The following is a 6055-nucleotide window of genomic DNA, read 5'->3' as shown; positions in this document are numbered from 1 at the left end:
TGTTGGAGCCATTCCTAACATTTTTGTGTATATGAGAAGTTATATTAGAGATGATCGATATCTTCACTATCTTGCTTACATAAAACACATCTGATGGACCCTCAATTCCTATCTTTCTAAGTCTATCTATTGTAAGAATCCTTTTTTGGATGGCAATCCAAAGAAAGAAACTTGCTTTTGGCTAGCAAGAGGAGTCCCAACAAAATTTAAGGGGTAGATTAACTTCTTCCCATCTTTGTGATTGAGTAATTATTCTATATCCATTTTTTGAGTTATATCTACCATCTTTTGTTGTTGCGCATATAATTTTATCTTTTCTCTCTATTTGCTTTATTTTCCTATAATGGATGATGTTTTCATACACCTATTTAACTGCCGGTTCTAGGTCAATATTATCCAAAGTTTTCCATTCCCATGTTACTCTGCCTTAAATATCTCTCTTAATTTTATAATTGCAAACCTTGTGCCCCCATAGTTTGATTAATAGGTCTTTTAGGATTATAGGGATATCTAAGCTATCAATTAGAGGGTGGCCATCCCATGAATCCTTCTAGAAGAGGGCTTCTTCTCCATTACCAATATCCCAGGTGAGATATTTACTGATCAGAGATTTTCTTTTTGTAATAAAGTTCTAGCTTTCAAATCCTTTAGGAAGATTCCTCGTTCTAAATAAGGAGTAAGGGTCGACAACGTTTAGTTATTTGTTATATAAAAATTTGACCATTTTTCATCTCTTTCTAGGTGTAGTCGCCATGTCAATTTAGCCCCTAAGGCTTCATTTTGCTAGCTTAACTTTTTGATACCTAGACTCCCTTGTTCCTTTGATCTACATATGTTTTCCCATTTTGTAAGTGCCAATTTTTTATGTTCATCTATATCATTCTAGTAAAAACTTCTAAGTTTTGCTTCTAGAATCTTATTAATAGTTGCAGTTAGAGGTAAGCAAGAGAGAGAATAAGTTGGACTACTTTGATCTTTGTGACTTTACCTGCTTTTGTGAGCCATTTATCTTTCCAACCTCCTATTTTTTTATCCATTCTTTCTAGGATGTTATGCCATCCTTTGTTTGTTTTACTACCTCTTTCTAGTTCTATTCCTAAGAATTTACATGGGAATGCACCTTTTTTATATCCCATGATATCACAAATCTGTCTTTCCATTTCAAGATTGGTATTAATGAAAAAAAATTAGAATTTTCAGCATTCACTTTTTGTCTAGACACCTCCATGTACTGTTGAATAATAGATTTGAGGTTCAGGGCCTCTTTTATTGTGCTTTCTCCTAGCATAATGGTATCATTTGCATATTGTTGACAAGTAATATTAGGGACATTTTTTGTTACAATGATTTCTTTGATTTTGCCTTCATTCCGAGCTTTGGTTATTACTCTACCAAAGGCTTCTGCCATGATAATATAAAGGAAAGGAGATAGAGGGTCTCCTTGTATTAGGCCTCTTAATGTGTTAAAAAAGCCCTCAGGAGTTCCATTAATTAGAATAGATATTATTTTTGTTGAAATGCATTGATAAATAAGATTAATCCATTGGTATGAGAAGCCGAAGGCTTCTAGAATTTTGCATAGGAACCTCCAACCAACCATATCATAAGCTTTTTGGACGTCCAATTTCATGAACATACTTGCTAATTTATTCTGATTTGTTGAGTGCATCATTTCTTGAATTATAATTATCTAATCTAGTATGGATCTTCTAGGTACAAAACCTATTTGTTCTTCTGAGATAAGTTTAGGGAGAATCAGTTTAAGTCAGTTAGCTAAAATTTTGGAAATAATTTTATAAATGGTGTTACAAAGAGCTATAGGTATGAAATCCCCTGGAATTTCCTTCTAGGAATAAGTCTTCAATTATTTCTTCAATGTAGAGATTGTCATCCATTTGTGTTGTAAGATCCTTCCTTCTTTTCAAGGATTGAGAGAGTTGCTCCTTTTCTTTCTTGAGTTATCCAATGGCTAATTCTAGATCCAACTTTTCAGTCTCAATAGCCTTTTCTAGTTTGTATACCTCCATTGCCTCTGATCTTTTCTCAAGCTACTAAACTTCTAATGTGAGAACCAAAATCTTTGATACCATTGTTGGAAATATAAGGTAGGCTAGGTTACTAAGAGGAGAGGGATGAATTAGGAACCAATAAAACTTAAACTCAATTCACCAATTAATCCTTCATATATGCATGAAAGCAATAACATTCATAACACTTTGTCACAAGATATGGTGACCTAGAAACCTTTCAAATAGAAAGTAAAATAGGGGTAGGGATGATACCCACAAGCTTTAGTACTGCAGTATGAAGTTGGCATGTTAAGGCTTACAATTGACCACTTCTAGTGATCTGCCCTGTTAGGAGAAATAAATACTATTAGGTCCACCTTGTTAAAGGATTTACAAACATACAATGAAGTATGCACTATGTTAGGAGATTCAGCAAAAGATTGTTAAGTCCACTTGGTTAAAGGATTTGACTGATTCACCTATTAGAATGAATGAGTGACCGGTCTCTAATTTGCAACTTTGATTTGATGAATGAGACTCCTTAAATTGAAATTATCACCTTACTGTTATAGATAAGTCTTTGCTATACCATATACTTCTTATAGCCTTCTTCAATTCGCACTCATCTACTTCTTACTTCTTCACTTACTCATACATGATTTCTCATTTGGATATGGTACAATACATTACATAACATATATATCAATCTAATTAATTACCTTCTGGAGTCGCCTTTCTTGGGTATTAGGGTAAGGAAGGAATTGTTAATTTTTGATAGGAATGATCCACCATTTCTAGATGCTTCAATGGCTTTCCAAAGATCTAGTCTTATAATATCCCAACATTTTTGGTAGAAGAAGGCCTAGAATCCATCTGGTCTTGGGGATTCATTAGGATTCATGTTGAACAAAGCCTATTTGACTTCTTCAAGACATATGAGTTTATTTAACATTTTATTGTCTTCTGTGGAAACCACTTTATAGATGGCTTCTAACGTTTTTTATTGAGCAGTCAAATTAGAGTTATCAAAATTACTTAACAAATTTTTGAAATGATCTACAAAAATTTCTACTATACTAGCTAGATTTTTAGTAGCAGTACCTATCACATCTTTGATTTTTATAATTTTTCTTTTTAGATCTGTTATACAAAGTGTTGTTTTGAATTTTTTTTGTATTTTGATCTCCTTCTTCTAGCCAGTCTTATCTTGATTTTTGTTTCCAGAAGACTTCTTCCTTTGCTAGAATGTCTTCCTACTTGGCAAGTAGTTATTTCTCCAGAGAAAATATCTCATTATTCATTCCCTCTTTAATTATTTCTCTGTTTAATTTTTTTAAATTTTCTTCGTTGTCTAATTTTTCTTTGAATATGTTGTTAAATTATTCTTTGTTCCACTTAAGTATGTTTTCTTTGATCATTTTCATCTTAGAGACAAATTTATACATTTTTGAACCTTTGACATTGTCTTGAGTCCACCAAACTTTAACAAGTTTCATAAAGTTATTGTCTAAGAACCACATCTTTTCACATTTAAAAGGGTTTCTAAAAGGTTTTGAAGGTTCAATAAATTCAATTGTAATAGGGTAGTGGTCTGGGCCTACTATTGGTAGTATTGAAGACTGGATATCTAAATCTAATTCTCTAAGCTCACCTTTGAAAAATAATCTGTCTAGTTTCTTTGCTATAAATGTAAAATCTTTCCTTCTATTGTTCGAAGTATACTTACCATTATTAATAGGAATATCTTATAGGTTATTATGGTCTATGCACTTCTTAAAGTCTATAGAGGCATGAGAAATTTGTTGAATGCCTTCAAATTTTTCATCTATTTTCATGATGACATTGAAATCTCTGCCTATTAGAATGTATTCATTGTAATGATTTTTAATAAATTGATTGATTTCTTCCCAAAGGAGTTTTTTATCTATGTTATGAGTAGGTCCATAGATGTTTATTAAAATTAACTGCAAGTTAGTCTTTATACTTTTAATTTTGCTACTTATCCAAGAGTTATATGAATTTAATATTGTTAGGGATACTTTCCCAAGGTTCCAAATCATACCTAATCCTCTAGATTCTTGTAAATTAATGTTCCAACTCCCTAGATTCTTTTCTAACTCAATTCCTTCTTCTTTATTTAATTTTATTTCTTGTATTATAATAATATCAGATTCAGATTGTTTTTAAATTTTGTTTTAGTAAGCATTTTTTCCTAGGAGCATTTAAACCCCTAGCATTCCAAGTAGTGATCTTCATGTTGCCTTGAGAAGGTTCTTCCTCTTCCCTGCTTTAAGTAATTGACTGATCTTTTGATGTTCTTTTTCCTGCCCATCTACTTCTCTGAGTTCTTTAAGAGACTTCCTTCCTCTTTTTTATTTATGTCTGCCAAATTTTGGGATATTTATCCCTTCTTGATTCATCAAAATACCCAATTGCTCTATGTTCTCCTGTGCATTTATCACACTTTTTTATTGTTTACCTTCTTTCTCAGCTTCTTCTTCTTTTTCTAATTCTTTCATTATCTATTCTGCAAGTTTTATATGAACTTCAAGTTGTTCTTTTAATACTATTGTTTGTGTATTTTTTTCATTTTCTGTTAAATCTAATATTCTCTATTCTTTGTCCATATCCATTCCATCTTCTTATCTTGTTACTATTCTTGGTTCACTTGTTTGTTGAGCTTTAATTAACTTATCTTCTTCCTCAATCATTGACATATCTCTTCTTAAATCATTAAAGGTGTAATTATCTCCAACTAGTTTTAGAACTCATTGTATTAATTCCTCTTTTTGTGAGACACTGCTTTTATCGATACTATCAAAGTTAAAGACTTGGATTAATTCGTTAATTAATAGTTCCAAGTTCTCTTTATCTACTTCATCTATATTGAGCATTTCCAAAATCTTCATTCTTTGTTGGACAGTTATTCAAAAAAATCATGAAAATCTTGTGTAAGCTCTAAATTCCCTTTCATCTTTGATAAGGGCACAACCCAAGACAAAATGAACACAACGGGAAAAGGGGAATATTATTATGAAAAGTGATATGCTATTACATTCAATACAATGAAATTAGACTCAATGACATTCCCTAGGGCTTACAATGTTGTCTAATTCTGGAGAAAAACTCTCCTCACAGTACCTTCTCCCAAACTCCACCAAAATTGCGTTTACAATGCCAGAAATGACCATAAGTAACCCAAATTAGGTTTAGGGTAAGGAATACATTTTAGAATATGTCATTTGGCATCCACTGCCAAAATAGAAGGCTTTAGAAAACATGTCAAAAGTCATTGTTAAATTAGAAGAATCCAGAAATGGTAGTCCAACTTCCGAGAGGCATAACTTTTGATCTAGGGCTCCAATTAATGAATCGTTTACATTTTTGGAAAGCTCTCCAAGCGCTCTATAGCCCAATGGACTAGCTATGCTTTTACCCCATTTTTGGGCTTGTACAAGGCCATTTAGTGCCTCAAATATGACTTTGAAGTGCTCTTAGGGGGTCTCCAGGCAACTTAAAATTGCAATAACTTTCAAACTGTAAAGTCTTTTGACTTGATTCTTTTTTTGGAGTGCTTTAAATTATAGGTATAATCATCTCTCCAACTTACACCCACTAACTAATCATAATTATGGATCAATTACAAAATAACCTATTTTCTACATTGGCACGTATACTAGGGCGCTCAAAAACTCTAACCCAAAAAATCAATAGTGGAACTATGAGAGTTGGAATCTCTATTTGACCCAAATGGGTATCCAGAAATAAAGACACTTTAAATAGAAACTAACACTAAGCATATTTTTGGGTGATATAGGATTGCCCTTACACCACTGGATGCTCCTTCATTAGACACCCAGGGTAGATTGAAAAGTGACCCTGTCACTTTATAGCTTGTAGAGGAAAACCCAAATGAGCAACCTCCTCTACGGATATCCCAATTGAATCTTCCACTGGTCGCCCTTTCCACTTTACTAAGTATTCTTCATACTGCATGTTTATAATACTCCGACCCTTCCACCAGGCTTCCTTCGTGGAGGCATCTT

This window comes from Cupressus sempervirens, chromosome 10 (genome assembly GCF_028749045.1).
Source record: "Cupressus sempervirens isolate cs-2001-9-10 chromosome 10, ASM2874904v1, whole genome shotgun sequence".
NCBI lineage: Eukaryota > Viridiplantae > Streptophyta > Pinopsida > Cupressales > Cupressaceae > Cupressus > Cupressus sempervirens.
Note: the sequence above shows the minus strand (reverse complement) of the source record.